This window comes from Equus przewalskii, chromosome 17, assembly GCF_037783145.1.
Source record: "Equus przewalskii isolate Varuska chromosome 17, EquPr2, whole genome shotgun sequence".
Lineage (NCBI taxonomy): Eukaryota > Metazoa > Chordata > Mammalia > Perissodactyla > Equidae > Equus > Equus przewalskii.
Window position 1 is genome coordinate 74,967,206 of NC_091847.1, and position 17,635 is coordinate 74,984,840.

General features: G+C 42.1%; 1 long non-coding RNA gene across 1 annotated transcript; it reads left to right on the top strand.

Annotated features, from left to right (window-relative positions):
• The first annotated feature begins 7,541 nt into the window (after positions 1-7,541).
• LOC103544909 (uncharacterized) lies at positions 7,542-17,231 on the top strand. Its single transcript, XR_011528866.1, has 2 exons — positions 7,542-7,950; positions 16,786-17,231. It is a non-coding gene; the product is annotated as an uncharacterized lncRNA (long non-coding RNA).
• The last annotated feature ends 404 nt before the right edge of the window (positions 17,232-17,635 follow it).

Sequence of the window (17,635 nt, forward strand, 5' to 3'; positions counted from 1 at the left end):
CAGATGGAGAAGAGAGGGAGAAAGGAGCAGAGAGCTTGTACAAAGAAATAATAGCTGAGAACTTCCCAAACCTGGATAAGAAACTGGACATACAAGTACGTGAAGACAATAGAACTCCTAATTACATCAATAAACAGAGACCATCTCCAAGGAATATAATATTGAAACTGCCAAAAGTCAATGACAAAAAAATATTAAGGGCAGCAAGAGAGAAGAAAATAACCTACAAAAGAACCCCCATCAGGCTTTCAGCTGATTTCTCAGCAGAAACCATACAGGCTAGGAGAAACTGGAATGATATATTCAAAATACTGAAAGACAACAGCTATCAGCCAAGAATACTCTGTCCAGTGAAATTATCCCTCAGATATGATGGAGAAATAAAACCTTTCCTAGATAAACAAGAGCTGAGGGATTTCATCACCACTAGACCTGTCTTCAAGAAATGATAAAGGGAGACCTCCTACCTGAAACAAAAAGGCAAAGGTTTACACAGCTTTGAGCAATGAGAGATAGACAAAATAAAAAAATTGCAGATCTCTATCGGAATAGGTTAGCAAACAATTATAAAAGATAAAGGGAAAGAAAGTATCAAAAATAAGCACTTCATTTTAGTCACAAATTCACAATATGAAAAATAACTTGTGACATCAAAAACATAGAAGAGGAAGAGCAAAGGGATGGAACCTGATTAAGCTAATGGAGATAAGAGGCTGTCAGAAAATAGACTGTCTCATCTATGAGATCTTTTATACAAACCTCATGGTAACCACAAAACAAAACATAAGAGCAGAGTCACAAATCAAAAGTAAAGAGAAAACCATCACAGAAAACCACCAAACTGATATACCAGTCAGAAATACAAGGAAAAAGAAACAATGGAAATATAGAACAATATGAAAACAAGAGATAAAATTTCAGTATTAAGCTCTCATGTATCAATATTCACTCTAAATGTAAATAGATTGAATTCACCAATCAAAAGACATAGAGTGGCTAGATGGATTGAAAAACAAGACCCAAAAATATGCTGCCTCCAGGAAACACCCTAAAGGTCTCAGCTCTAAAGGATCTCAGCTCTAAAGACAAACATAGGCTACGATTGAAGAGATGGAAGATGATACTCCAAGCAAATGGCAAGCAAATAAAAGCGGGTAAAGCCATACTTACATCAGACAAAGCGGACTTCAAGATAAAAAAGACAAGGAGAAACAAAGGTGGGCATTATATAATGATAAAAAGGACATTCTGCCAAGAAGACATAACACTCATTAATATATATGCACCTAGTACAGGAGCACCAAAGTATATAAAGCAACTATTAACAGACCTAAAGGGAGAAATTAAGAGCAACACAATAATAGTAGGGGACCTCAATACCATACTTACATCAATGGATAGATCATTCAGACAGAAAGTCAACAAGGAATCAGTGGCCTTAAATGAAACACTAGACAAGATGGACTTACTAGATATACGTAGAACATTCCATCCAAAAACAACAGAATATACATTCTTCTCAAGTGCACATGGAACATTCTGAAATATAGACCATATGTTGGGAAACAAAGCAAGCCTTAATGAATTTTAGAAGTTTGAAATCATATCAAGCATCCTTTCTGACCACAATTTTATGAAATTAGAAATCAATTACAAGAAAAAAGCTGGGAAAGTCACAAATATGTGAAGACTAAACAATGTGCTACTGAACAACCATTGGATCAATGAAGAAATCAAAGGAGAAGTCAAAAAATACCTGGAGACAAGTGAAAGTGAAAACATACTAACTCTTATGGGATGCAGCAAAAGTGGTACTAAGAGGGAAATTTATAGCAATATAGGCCTACCTCAACAAACAAGAAAAATCTCAAATAAATAATCTTAAACAACACCTAACAGAAATAGAAAAAGAACAAAAGTCCCAAATTCAGTAGAAGGAGGGAAATAATAAAAATCAGAGCAGAAATAATTGAAATATAGACTAAAAAAACAATAGAAAGGATCAATGAAACTAAGATCTAGTTCTTTGAGGAGATAAACAAAATTGACAAACCCTACCCCAACTCACTAAGAAAAAAAGACAAGGCTCAAATAAATAAAATTAGAAATGAAAGAGGAGAAATTACAACATATCACAGAAATACAAAGGATTATAAGAGTATTATGAAAAGATATTGCGCCAACAAATTGGATAACCTAGAAGGAATAGATAAATTCTTAGTCTCATACAATCTCCCAAAATTGAATCAAGAAGAATTACAGAATCTGAATAGACCAATCACAAGTAAAGAGATTGAAACAGTAATCAAAAACCTCCCAAAAAACAAAAGTCCAGGACCAGATGGCTTCTCTGGAGAATTCTACGAAATGTTCAAAGAAGATTTAATACCTATCATTCTCAAACTCTTCTGAAATATTGAAGATGGAATGCTTCCTAACTCATTCTATGTGGCCAACATTACCTTGATACCAAAACCAGACACAGACAACACAAAAAAGGAAAATTACAGGCCAATATCACTGATGAATACAGATGCTACAATCCTTGACAAAATATTAGCAAATCGGATTAAAATTAAAATTTAAACAATACATTAAATACATTAAAAGGATCATACACCATGATCAAGTGTGATTTATACCAGGGACAAAGGGATGGCTCAACATCCACAAATCAATCAATGTGATACACAACATTAAATGAGATATGAAAATCACATAATCATCTCAATAGATGTATAAAAAGCATTTGACAAGATCCAACATCCATTTATGGTAAAAATTCTCAATAAAGTGGGTATAGAAGGAAAGTACCTCAAAATATTAAAGGGTATATATGACAGACCCACAGCCAACATCATACTTAACAGTGAAAAACTAAAAGCTGTTCCTCCAAGAACAGGAACAAGACAAGGGTGCACAATCTTGCTACTCTTATTCAACAGACTACTGGAAATTTTGGCCAGAGCAATTAGACAAGAAAAAGTAATAAAAGGGATCCAAATAGGAAAGGAAGAAGTGAAACTCTCACTGTTTTGGAATATGACATCATTATCTATATAGACTATCCTAAAGAATCCACTAGAAAGCTATTAGAAATAATCAACAACTGCAGCAAATGTACAAAATCAACAAAAAAAAAATCAGTTGTATTTCTATACACTAATAATGAAGTAGCAGAAACAGAAGAACACAATCCTATATACAACTGCAACAAAAATAATAAAATATCTAGGAATAAATTTAACCATGAAAGTGAAAGACCTATACAATGAAAATTATAAGACATTATTGAAAGAAATAGAAGAAGATGTAAAGAAATGGAATGATATTCCATGCTCAGGGATTGGAAGAATAAACATAATTAAAATGTCCATATTACCTAAAGCAATCTACAGATTCAGTGCAATCCCAATCAGAATCCCAATGACATTCTTCACAAAAATAGAACCAAGAGTCCTAAAATTTATATGGAACACCAAAAGACCCCAAGAGCCAAAGCAGTCCAGAGGAAAAAGAACAGAGCTGGAGGCATCACAATCCCTGGCTTAAAAATATACTACAAAGCTATAGTAATCAAAACAGCATGGTACTGGTGCCAAAACAGACACACAGATCAATGGAACAAAATTGAAAGCCCAGAGGTAAAACCACACATCTATGGACAGTAACTCTTCGACAAAGGAGCCAAGAACATACAATGGGGAAAGGGAAGTTTCATCAATAGATGGTGTTGGGAAAACTGGACAGCCACGTGCAAAAGAAGTAGACTGTTATCTTTTGCCATACACAAAAGTTAACTCAAATGGATTAAAGACTTGAATGTAAGACTGAAACCATAAAACTCCTAGAAGAAAATATAGGCAGTATACACTTTGACATTGGTCTTAGCAGTATTTTTCGAATACCACGTACACTCAGGCAAGGGAAACAAAAGAAAAAATAAACAAATGGGACTACATCAAACTAAAAAGCTTCTACAAGGCAAAGGAAACCATCAACAAAATGAAAAGACAGCCCACCAACTGGGAGAAAATATTTGCAAGTCATATATCTGACAAGGGGTTGATTTCAAAAATATATAAAGAACTCATACAACTCAACATCAACAAAAAAAAGCAACCTGATCAAAAAACGGGCAGAGGATCTGAAGAGACATTTTTACAAAGAAGATATACAGATGCCTACAGACAAATGAAAAGATGTCTAACATCACTAACTCTTAGGGAAATGCAAATCAAAACTACAATGAAATATCTCCTTACACCTGTCACAATGGCTATAATTAACAAGACAAGAAACAACAAATGGTGGAGAGGCTGTGGAGAAAAGGGAACCCTCATACACTGCTGGTGGGAATGCAAACTGTGCAGCCACTATGGAAAACAGTATGGAGATTTCTCAAAAAATTAAAAATAGAAATACCATATGATCCAGCTAGCCCACTACTTGATATTCATCCAACGAACTTGAAATCAACAATTCAAAGAGATTTATGCGTCTGTATGTTCATTGCAGCATAATAGCCAAGATGTGGAAGCAACCCAAGTGTCCATTCCAGTGGAATACTACTCAGTCATAAAAAAGACAAAATTGTGCCATTTGTGACAATTTGGATGGACCTTGAGGGCATTATGCTAAGTCAAATAAGCCAGACAGAGAAAGACACCGTATGATTTCACTTGTATGTGGAAGAAAAACACACATATGGATAAGGAGAACAGATTAGTGGTTACCATAGAAGAATGGTGGTGGGGGAGGGTAAAAGGGGTCAATGGGCACATATGTATGGTGACAGATAGAAACTAGACTATTGGCGGTGAACACGATGCAGTCTACACGCAAACTGATATATAATAATGTCCACCTGAAATTTACAGTGTTATAAGCCAATATGACTTCAATAAAATAATTTTTTTTTTTAAAGATTTTATTTTTTCCTTTTTCTCCCCAAAGCTCCCGGTACATAGTTGTGTATTCTTCATTGTGGGTTCTTCTAGTTGTGGCATGTGGGACGCTGCCTCAGTGTGGTCTGTTGAGCAGTGCCATGTCCGCGCCCAGGATTCGAACCAACGAAACACTGGGCCGCCTACAGCGGAGCGTGCGAATTAACCACTCGGCCACGGGGCCAGCCCCTCAATAAAGTAATTTTTCAAAACTATCAAAAAAAAAGGAAGGAAATTCTAACAACATACTACAACATAAGCAAACCCTGAAGACGTTATGCTGAGTAAAATAAGCCAGGCACAAAAGAACACATATTGTATACTTCCACTTAAATGATGTACCGGAATAGGCAAATTCTAGAGACAAAGTTGACTGGTGGTTACCAGGGGCTGTGGGGAGGGGATGATGGGCAGGCATTGTTTAAAGGGGACAGAGTTTCAGTTTGGGATGCTAAAAAAGTTCTGGAGCTGGATGGTGGTGATGATTACACAGCGTTATGAGTGTACTCAGTGCCCTGAATTGTACACTTCAAAATGGTTAAATGGTAAATTTTATGTTATGTATATTCTACCACAACAATTTTTTTTATCTTAAAAATATCTTAAACTTTCATCACTAGTCGTATTGCTGCCATAATACTGATGTGGCTTCTTTGACATAGGTCTAAGGACAGGTTAAAGCAATAATGTTAGGGTTTCAGAACCAAGAAGGCATAAGAGAAAAGGGATACAATGATGAAATCCAAGGAGATTAGAAAAACTCTGCAGTCTTAAATTTTAATTAGAAATATTGGTATGAATTCATGCCTTTTGCACTCCTCTTTTTAAAACTGTGTATTTTCTAGCTCTGTCCAATTTTCTAAGAACTATTTCCCATTCAGAGGAACCAGGGCTTTGGAGAAATGGCTGATTCAAAATCTGTGACAGGATGCAGACAAGGTGAGCCTGCGATGTCTGGTGCCAGAAAGCAAGGAAATTATCAAAATCTAATGTGACCACATGAAAAGGACACAGGTTCCAATTTGAAGGTGCTTCCATCGGCCTAAGGTGGGACAAACTGAACATCAGAAAGAATGCTGACTGCAACTGATTAAAACATGAACTGTGCAATGTCATAAATGATGCTCAATGATACTCAAAAAGAAGGAGAAACAAAGTAGAACACGGGATACCACTGCAGTTACTAGGACACTAACTCAATCCTCCAAAACTTTAGTATTTAAGGGAAAGTAATAACTTGTCCTGCCTTTCTGGTATGAATTTAATTTGTGCACAGGAAATAGTTCCAGTGAATATTGGTAATTCTTTGATTCAAAAGAATCTCAGCTGATGAACGCCAAGGAATATGAGAATTAGGAAAATTACTCTTTTGCAACCCCCTAACAAAATAAGTGCTTCAGGCAGTGGTCAACAATGGATGGTGAAACCATGAGGAAGGATGTTGATGGAGAAGTTCATTATGAAGAGGGAACCCACTGAACCCGGTGATCGGTCTTAGCATCAGTAAGAATGTGACCACCAGACATCTCATGCCTGCCAATGTGCCGCAGGATAAAACGATGGCACCACCCATGAAGTAGACTTACTCCCCCCGAAACAAATTAATCACGGCTTTAGACCTCTAGGCAGTGTAGAGGCGAAAAGCAGGATGGAAGAACGGAGAACACCAGGAGGAAGCCTCCAGCCACATGCAAAATGTGTTCATTCTGCAGGACAACCCACCTCGTTTCTTCACCATGTTAGCAGCATTAAAAACGGGGAGTGGGTGAGGAGACTGTTCTAGATTACAGGAGACTGAAGAGACAACAAGCAAATAGTACATCAAGTAGAAATCAAGGGTAAAAAGATATTTTTTAAGATTGGGAAATTTGAGGATATTAAGAAAATATTCATTTTATTAGATTAGATAATGGCAATTTGGCTTAGTAAAATAATGTTTGTTTTTTTAAAAGTGTATACTGAAGTATTTAGAGGTAAAATAATGCATCTGAGATTGGCTTTAAAATACTCCAGAAGAAACCCAGGAGTGTGGTAAAGCGTGGGCCAGTTAGAGCTCGGTGAGCGAGGTGTCCAGGAATGCTCGTTGCACTCTTTTATGTACAAATTTTGGAAATTTTCACAATAAAATTTGTGTTTACATAAATGAGATGACACAGGAAAATATGCTAGGAACGCTAAGTGAAAAGAAGTCTGGAAAATAGTTTGATTCGATTTGAGTTTTTACAAGGCGTTATAGTGCAGCTTTTCAAAAACGTATGGATAGACCCAGAAAGTTAAGAGTGGTAAATTCTAAGTTGTGGGCACACGTGATTTTTACTTTTATGCTTTTCAGTATTTTCCAAGTTTTATTTTTAAAAAGTTTTTCAAGATGTTTTACACCTCTGTTATTTATCAGATAAACTTCGTGGTTATTTACTGAATCAACTGTGAATTATGAGAACATATTTTTAAAAATAGTTTATATCAAGGTAGCTCTTGATTTTAAAAATAAACTTGACTATTTCTAAAACCGTGGGATAACGTTGTAAAACCTTTCCTTGTGCTTAAGGTCCTTTCCTGCAAAGTTGAAATAAACGTGCTTGTTTATTACCTATTAAGAGTACAGGACTGCAGCAGGCGTGGGGAGAGGAGAGGTACAAAAAAACTACCCTTCGTGGACTTTAGATCTAGCCGGAAGGCCACTTAAAATATGTAATAGTACAAAGAGGCCAAAAGCTGTCACGGGGATCTCAGGCTGGCAGCCGGCGCCCCGGGGCGGGACGGGACAGGTCCCGCCAATGGCTGCAGCCGGCCGAGCGCCCCGGTGACGCCCCCACGTGCGGGAAGGGCGCCCCCGGCTTGGAGCCGCGGGGACGCGGGCTCCGGGCCGCACTCTCCTCGCGGCCTCCGTGCACTGCGGGCGCCGGCAGACCGCTCTCGCTGCCCGGTCCGCGCCCCGCGCCCCGGATCCGGCGCCGCCATGGACGGGGCGGCCGAGCTGGTCTTCTGCGTGAACGGCCGCAAGGTGAGCGCCCTGGGCTTCTGCTGGGGGGGCTTGCCTGTGCGCCCCTCTCCACCGGGCGGGGAAAGGATGCCTTTGCAGGGACTGCCCTGGATCTGCGGGTCTCCCCTTTCTGATGCTCCTTTCCCCTCGCGGTCCCAGATGCCCGGCTCATTACCAACCACCTCCATCCCAGAAATGAAAGCAAAACAAGAGAAATGGCCATTCTTGCTCGTCCAGGTCCCCGCTCCCCGATCTCCCTCCCTCAAACCACACGGATAAGGGCAAGTCCCTCAGCAGACTGAGAGCCATCCCGAGGTGGCTCAGCCTCAGCGCTCGGTCGTGTGTGGAAGTGCAGAGGGCAATTTAGAGTCGGGACGGGACCACAGAGATGAACCAATCCAGACCACTCGCCTCGTTTCTCAGAGGACGAAATGATGACTTTCCAAAGTCACAGCGAGTTCCTAGCAAAGCGGAACCAGTGCCGGGCTCTGGGGACTTAAAGGTCCTCACTGGGTCCACTGTCCTCTCAGAAGCCCGGCTAGCTCTGCAGAACCTCTGGGACCGTTCCAGGCAGTGTCCCGTGTGGGGACAGCAAAGCCCCGGGTATCCTGTAACCTCCTCCTCCCTCGCAACATGGCCATAGACACTGCTAACTCTTAATGTTGTCACAGCGTATGGCACCACTTTGCAAGGGGGAAGCGAGGCACGAAGGTTAAAGGGCTTGCCTAAGAGCTGACAGCCGTGCAAGGGTCGTGACAGCTACCTTTCCACGGCGCCAGCCAGGTCAGAGCCACCTGCGATCCCTGCTCCTGGGTCAGGGATGGCCACAGCGTGCCCCTGACTGGCACGTGGCATCACCAGGAAGCTAATGAGGGCCGAGCACCAGGGCCTCTCATCGGCAGGCCCCTTCTAAGGCCCTGAGCCTAATTCCCCTTTGTCGTTTTGTATTATTTTTCTTAAAAAGATGCCCCCCACCAACTGTGCAGGTTCTAGGCCCCATACCACCTTCCTCTGCCCTGCCACCTGGGTCCCACACCGGATAAGATGAGCTTGTTTGTCCTGCCCTGTGTGGGGGCTGTTAGGCTGCCCTCGCAGGACTGCTGGGAGAGAGAAATGAGGCAGTGGGGTCAAGTGGTAACAGTATGTCACTTTTTCTTCCTTTGCAAAACGGAATGGCATCCCAAAACGACTATGGCCTTCTTGTTTAGACAAGCATGGATTGGGTCTGCTCTCACTCTCACTGGGACAAGCTAACCTCTCAGTGCTCGGCTCCTCTGTTGGAAGGGGCCATGTGCTTACTGCACTACGAGGATGATGGGAATTTAACTGGTTATTTGTTAAAGGCCTGCTGTGGGCCAGGGGGTGTTCCAGGGCTCCCAGGGGACACAGCAGAACACAGAGGGACCGAGTCCTTGTCGATGGAGTTTACACTGTGTGGGGACAGACAGGCAGGCAGCGTCTAAGTGCGTGGAAAGGTTTAACGCGGGGCAGTGAGAAGGGCTAGGATGAAAACTGGAGCAGAGCGGGAAGCAGGGTGGGCAGGAGCCGATTCTCCAGATGGGAGGGATGTTTAGCCCTCCCAGAGGTGCCATCTGAGTGGGACAGGTAGGGGGTGCGGAGCGGATGTCTAGGAGAGGAGCACTGCAGAGGGAGGGGACAGGGCAGAGGCCCTCAGGCGCAGGGTCCTGGTGCTGCGGGACAGCAAGGCTGGGGCTGCGGCAGGGGCCAGCGCCGGGTTATTCAGGCTTTGTGGCCACGGTGAGGGCTTTGGTTAAAGGGGAGAAGAGGTGTTTGAGTCTGCCTTCTCCTCCGCCTCCGGCCCCTGTTCCCGAACAAACGGGAGCGAGATTTCTAGCAGAGCGCCTGACAGTGCTTTGTGCTCTATTGATTTTTAAAAATAGACAAGCGGGTTCTTATCTACGGGCCAAATGCCCTTTGGTCGTTTGGCAAGTACACTCTAGAGATGTTGATTCCAATTTCGCAATTACTCTGTTAAGAGAAATCACGTCTCCCTATCCCTTTCCTCACTCCCTTCCAAATTCTGTTAGGCTGAGCTTCAATGCTGGTGACCAAGCCTGCTTGCCCAGTGGACAGAAATCAGAGGGGAGGGGCTGTTGAGAAAGAGAGAGAGAGAACATGCACACCAGGGAAGAGGGCTCAGTCAAACAAGCCCTCCGGGATTAAAACTTGCCTTTGAAAAGGAAGCTCAGGAGCCAGTTAGGAGACTCCAGGTGATGCGACTGGCCTCCAGGCTGTGCTGTTTGCAAAATGCCCCCAGGTCTCCAAAAGGTGTCACTGGACAGGGGCTAAGGCCACTGGGAGAAATTTCTGAAATCTTACTTGTTCCACCAGGGGCCCCCAGAGGAACAGGTGACCCAGTTAACATGGATTTGAGGGAGGAAGAGCCCAGGAGTGACTTATCCCCTAGACGCTACTCTCGAACACAGTCAGGAGCTGAAGTGTGTCCTTCGACAAGCAGCGATGCATAGAGATCACAGGTGTGGGCTTTGGGACTAGTTAGGCATGGGTTTGCATCCTGTGATATCTGCTCTGCCCCTCAGCAGCCCTGAGCCTTGGGTGAGTTGCTTAATATCTCTGAGCCTCAGTTTCCCCCCTACAGAATGGGGCTGGCAACAGTACCTTCTCCCGTGGGATTGGGAAGAGGACTAAATTCCCTGGAGAGTGGTCAGCAAGGTGCTCGGCACACAATCAGCACCCAATATGTGGAAATGATTGTTAATATCTGGACTGAAAAACAGTCTGCTTCATGCGTAGAGCCGGGACATGCCACAAGTATCACGGGGGCCAAAAGGAGTCACTGAGCATTCTTTGCCCAACAAAATGTAGGGTCTTTATATCAGTACAGGCACCCGAAGGGCTGTCCATTGCCTGGTGTTTCCCAGGGTTTTGGTTTACAGAACTGAGAGGAAATTTCTGGGATGCTGCGATGACTATAACGATTCAGAGAAAGGTGGAGGGGGTGGGGTGACTTAGGCGGGAAGAACCAACAATTAAAATGAATTTTACAGCAACCCCGAGCTCAGCAGAAGTGTCCTCGCTGACGCCCGCTCCGGCCTCCTTCTCTGCTCTGAGGCTGCTGTGGGTGGGGGTCTGCTCCTGACCAGGTCCCAGAGTTCACGCCTCCTTCTTCCCTCGCCTACTCCCATCCTGGTCCTTTCACACATACCCGTCTCCCTTCCTTTCCTTTCTTTCTCCTCTTAACCTCCTTTCTCTTTGTTCTTTCTGCCTCCGCCTTGGATCTGGCGGGGCCCCCTGAGGCATCAGTCACCAGCCCTGCACAGAGGAAAGTGATTTCTCAACCTTGTGCAATATGAACTTGAAATCTCCCGAAGGGCTGGTGGAGATGCAGAGGGACAGATTCTCCCCCTGCAACACGCACGGCCGTACCGAGACGGGAACATGCGATGCTCCCGACCGGAGAACTGGCATCGTCTCTCCAAACCCCAGTCAGTGAGATAACTCTGTTCCTCCTTCCTTCCCCGCCCCCCAGCCCCCGTGTTGGTCCTGACCTCCCTGTTTCACTCCAAGACCTGCCAGGACAGGGTGCGTGCTAGACCCCATCTCCCACTTCCCTTGGCCAAATATGCCATGGACCAAATCAAGAAAAACAAACACGGTTCAAGCCAGTGGCGCTTTGAGTCAGACTCCAGTCTCTTGAGACATCTCCTGGAACAAATACCCAAACAAGCAAGGCCTGCTTCTTCCGTTAATTCTTTCCCAAAAGATACAAATCTCTCTCAAGCCTAAAATGCTATTCTTTACTATCCAGGCTACCCAGATCCTGTTTCTCCATTAAAATTGGGCTTCTGTGGATTCACCATCATATTTATTACTTAAGATTAGTTTCAGCTGCAGATGGCACAGACTCAAAACTAGCAGTGGTTCAAAGAAGATACAAACCGTTTTTACTTTTACATAAAGGATATCTGGAGATAGACATTGTGGGGCTGGTCCAGAAACTTCATGGTGTCATCTAGGATCCAGGTTTCTTCTCTGTTCCTGTTCTAAGTGGGACGGCTTTCAGTTTTTCCTCACTGAGTGTGATGTTGGTAGTGGGTTTGTCATATATGGCCTTTATTATTTGAGGGACTTTCCTTCTATCCCCATTTTATTGAGAGTTTTTTACTATGAACGGATGTCGGATCTTGTCAAATGCTTTGTCTGCATCTATGGAGACGACCATGTGGTTTTCGTTTCTCATTTTGTTAATGTGGTGTATCACATTGATTGATCTGTGGATGTTGACCGTCCCTGTGGCCCTGGTATGAATCCCACTTGATCATGGTGTATGATCTTTTCAATGAATTGCTGTATTCGGTTTACCAATATTTTGTTGAGGATTTTTGCGTCTATGTTTATCAGCGATATTGGCCTGTAATTTTCCTTCTTTGTGTTGTCCTTATCTGATTTTTGGATCGGGGTGATGCTGGCCTCATAGAATGTGTTAGGAATATTTCTGTCTTCCTCAATTTTTGGAATAGTTTGAGAAGAACAGGTAATACATTGTCTTTGAATGTTTGGTAGAATTCTCTTGAGAAGCCATCTGGTCCTGGACTTTTATTTTTGGGGAGGTTTTGGTTAGTGTTTCAATGTCTTTACTTGTGATTGGTCTATTCAGATTCTCTGTTTCTTCTTGATTCAGTTTTGTGAGGTTGTAAGAGTCTAAGAATTTATCTATTTCTTCTAGATTCTCCAGTTTGTTGGCATATAGTTTTTCGTAACATTCTCTTATAATCTTTTGTATTTCTGTGATGTCTGTTGTAATTTCCCCTCTTTCATTCCGATTTTATTTATTTGAACCTTCTTTTTCTTAGTGAGTCTAGCTGAGGGTTTCTCAATTTTGTTTATCCTATGAAGGACCATCTCCTTGTTTCATTGATCCTTTTTACAGTCTTTTTTGTTTCAATTTCATTTATTTCTGCTCTAATTTTTATTATTTCCCTCCTTTTGCTGACTTTGGGCTTTGTTCTTCTTTTTCAAATTCTGTTAGGTATAGTTTAAGAGTGTTTATCTGAGCTTTTCTTGTTTGTTAACGTGGGCCTGTATTGCTAGAAATTTCCCTCATAGGGCCGCTTTTGCTGCATCCCATAATAGTTTGTGTGGTGTGTTTTCATTCTTGTTTGTCTCCAGATATTTTCTGATTTCTCCGTTTATTTATTTGATGACCCATTGGTTGTTCAGTAGCATTTGTTTAGTCTCCACATATTTGTTCCTTTTCCAGCTTTTTTCTTGTAGTTGATTTCTAGTTTCATGGCATTATGATCAGAAAAGATAGTAGATATGATTTCAATCTTCTTAAATTTATTGAGGTTTGCCTTGTTTCCCAATACATTGTCTGTCCTTGAGAATGTTCCATGTGCACTTGAGAAGAATGTATATTCTGCTGTTTGGGGTGGAGTGTTCTGTATATATCTAGTAAGTCCATCTGGTCTAGTTTTTCATTTAAGTCCACTATCTCCTTGTTGACTTTTTGTCTGGATGATCTATCTATTGATGTAAGTGGAGTGTGCAGGTCTGCTACTATTACTGTGTTGTCATTGATATCTCCTTTTAGGTTTGTTAATAGTTGCTTTATGTACTTTGGTGCTCCTGTGTTGGGTGCATACTTGTTTATAAGTGTTATGTCTTCTTGGTGGAGAGTCCCTTTTATCATTACATCCTGCCCCTCTATGTCTCTCTTTACCAGTTTTATCTTGAAGTCCACTTAGTCTGATATAAGTATGGCAACAGTTGCTTTCTTTCGTTTGCCATTAGGTTGGAGTATTGTCTTCCATCCCTTCACTCTGAGCCTATGTTTATCTCTAGTTTGAGATGCTGCCTGGAGGCAGCATATTGTTGGGTCTTGTTCTTTAATCCATCCTGCCACTCTGTGTCTTTTGATTGGAGAATTCAATCCATTTATATTTATAGTGATTATTGATATATGAGGGCTTAATACTGCCATCTGATTGCAGGTTTCCAGGTTCTTCTGCATATCCTTGGTTTCTTGTCCCGTGTATTTTGGACTACCAATTTGATTAGGTAGTGTTCTTTGTTGGTTTTCTTCATCTCCTTGTTTATCATAAATGTCTCTGTTCTAATTATTTGTTTAGTGGTTACCCTTAGGTTCGTATGAAAAATCTCATAGTTGAGATAGTCCATTTTGTGATAGCATTTTATTTCCTTAGACTATACTGATTCCATGTCTTTCCTCTTCGCCTTCTATTTTTGTCGTATCTTTTTCCATCTTGTGTTGTGAGTTTGTGGTTAAAATGATGGTATCATTTTTGTTTTGGTGTTTTCCTTTTCCTTATCCTTGATGTTAAAGTTAAGTGGTTTATAACCTGATCTGATAGAGAGCTGCCGTTTTCTGATTCTTGCCTATCTATTCATCTCCTTGCTCAGCCCCTTTCCTATTTTTTTAAAGATATGAGGGCCTTCTTGAGGATTTCTTGTAGGGGGAGTATTGTGGCAATGAACTTCCTTAGCTTCTGTTTATCTGGGAAAGTTTTTATTTCTCCATCATATCTGAAAGAGATTTTTGCTGGATAGAGTATTCTTGGCTGAAAGTTTTTGTGTTTCAGGATTTTGAATATATCATTCCACTCTCTCTTAGCCTGGAAGGTTTCTGCTGAGAAATCTACTGGAAGCCCGATAGGTGTTCCTTTGTGAGTTATTTTCTTCTACCTTCTGCCTTTAGTATATTGTCTTTGTCCTTGACATTTACCAGCTTCACTACTATATGCCTTGTTGTCAGTCTTTTTACATTGACAAAGTTAGGAACTCTGGAGGTCTTTTTCACATGGATTTCCAGCTCCCTTCCCCAGTTTGGGAAGCTCTCAAGTATTATTTCTTTGAACAAGGCTTCTGCTCCATTCTCCTTCTCTTCCCCGTCTTGAATACCTACAATCCTTATGTTGCATTTTCCTGACTGAGTCAGATGTTTCTCTGAGAGCTTCTTCATTTCCTTTCAGTCTTAGTTCTCTCTTCTCCCTCTGAAGCATTTCTCTAGTACTATCCTCTAACTGGCTGATTCTGTCCTCCATATTGTCAGCTCTGTTGTTTAGGGAATTCAGATTTTTCTTTATTTCATCCATTGTGGTTTTCATCTCTAACAGTTCTGATTGGTTCTTCCTTATGATTTCAATCTCCTTTGTGAAGAAGCTCCTGAATTCATGAATTTGTCTTTCTGTATTTTCTTGTAACTTGTTGAGTTTTTTTTGTGATAGCTCTTTTGAATTCTTTGTCATTTAGGTTATGGATTTCTTTGCCTTCAGGGTTGGTTTCTGCATACTTGTCACTTTCCTTCTGGTCTGGAGATTTAATATACCTACTCATACTGCTTGATGGGGTAGATTTTTGCTTACTCAAGGTGTTCTTATCAGGTTGCAGCTGTCACGTACCACCACTGGGTGGGGATAAGGCACTGTGTATTCTGGGCCTGGCACAAGCAGGGGCTCACCAGCTCTAGCCACTGGCTGCTTTTCTCTCTGAGTGACTGATCAGTGGCAGATCTGGACCACTGGGCAGAGGGAGTGGCACTTTCTTTACCCAGTGCTTCCCGCAACCCCTGCTTGTCTCTCTCTACGGAGTTCTGGGTGATTTCAGCACTGTGCACTTTCCCTTTCCCCTCCATGGCTGCCACACTCTCTGCACCATGCTCCAGACAATTCTGGGGCAGGAGTACCAGGCTGGGGTGGGGCAACTCTCTCCCCTACACACTTTCCCATCTGCAGCTGCCGCACTCTCCACACCATGCTCTGGACAATTCTGGGACTGGGATGCCAAGTGGGGACAGGGGACCTCTCTTCAACCACGCCCTTTCCCCACCACTACCACCATGCTCTCTGCACCGTGCTCCAAACAATTCTGGGACTGGAGCACCAGGCGGGAACAGGGCCCCCATTTCACCTGCACAGTTCCTGCCACCACAGCCCATCTCTGTCCATGGAGATCCTGCAGATCAGCTTCCACTTTCTCCAGAGGATCCAACCCCATCACCACCTTGAGGCGTATGGCTGTGTGTGTCTCCCATACAACTTTTGTGATGTGTGTACCTTTGTTGGTGTATGAATGTCCTTTTGGTCGTTTCTTAGAGGGAAAAGTCCAAGTGAAGAGCCCACTCCACCGTGATGCTGACGTCACTCAAGAAATCCAAATTTTTAATCAAAAAAGAGGAAACATGGTCACTTTGGAAAACATAACCCATCATGACATTTCAATATGCCGTCCCCTGGATGCTGCTGTTCTGTTGCTGTGCTGCCAGGCTGCCCACACAGACTTGCTTCAGAAGTGTGCCCTTGCTTGCACATCTTTGTATCCTTGGCATACACAGTTTTGTCTTCCCCTTTGTTTCTTTGGTTGGGGGGCTATGGTTGGGTGTGATCTCTTTCTGAAAACTGCAACTCTTTGAACATGATAAGCAAATAAGTCTTTTTTACAAAAACTAAAGCAGTTTCTCGGAGGCCATTCTGTTCCAGCAGCTGCCCTCCACCTCCTTCTCCTCTAGTCTGCTCTGCGAGTATCTTCTCCCTCACCTGCTTCAGGCTTTCTAAGAGAAACTTTGCAGACATCAGTGGTGTTCCTGTTAGTAGAAACACCCACGGCCTTAGAGCACAGTGATGATGCAGGACCAAGGACAGCGGCAAAGCGGTTGTGGGGCTCCAGATTTAGACTTTATGCTTAAGAGAGGTGATCTGTATATCCCAGGTGTACTCTAGACATTAAATCAATTTGAAAATATGAGTAGAAGAGTTAATTTATATTTCCATCAAATGATGATAAGCTTGCCAATGTGAGCATTATACTAGCTCTCTCAACTTTATCTGCATAACTCTTCTTTTGTTTCTGGTACAGGTGATAGAAAAAAATGTTGATCCTGAAACAATGCTGTTACCATACCTGAGGAAGAAGCGTATCCTTTTCTTTGCTTTGAGTGTGTGCGTCGTCTGTGTGTGCAGCTCTGATATCCTCATCAGGTGATGTTTCACATATCCTTTTAGAGCCACACTGAATCTTATTCCTACAATTTTGGTTTTATGTTCTCCTTTAAGAAAGTCCTACATGTTAGTTTTGTAGGCAGAGCACAATTGTGGCTGTCAGAAGGAACACATTCTTTCTAATCTCTGTTTTGGCACTAAATATGTTGTACAAAAAGAAGAATCTAGCAATGGGAATTAAAGCAAATGTTAAAAAGGCTTAATTAACCATCTTTAGGATTAAGAGTCACAATATTGAAAATCCTTCTTCAAGGACTAATTATCATGCCTGTTAGAGAAAGAGAGCACAGAAATCTCCCAAAATGAAAGTAAAAGAACAATGGAGAAAGTAAACCTGAAAATGTTACCTTAGAAAACCTTTCTAAATAAAAGTCGGCTAAGGAATGGATTCTTAGCCTGCTATGCATGAATTCCAGTGGGCTTCCAGAGGCCTATAGACCCCACTAGATTATATGCAAAATTATGTGACAATGGGAGTTTGTACATTTGTTTCCCCTGGAGAGAGTGAAATTTCCAAAAAACTACACAACTCAAAAAGCATCAATAACTATGTTCTGAAAGTAATTCAAGACCTTTGGAAATAGAAACAATGAACACTGATTTCCTGGTTATTCATGGTGCAAATATGTAATATTTCAGATTTGGTTCACTCATGAGTGACAGAAAATCCCAAATAGCAGTAAACAGGATAGAAGATAGCAGTTAAT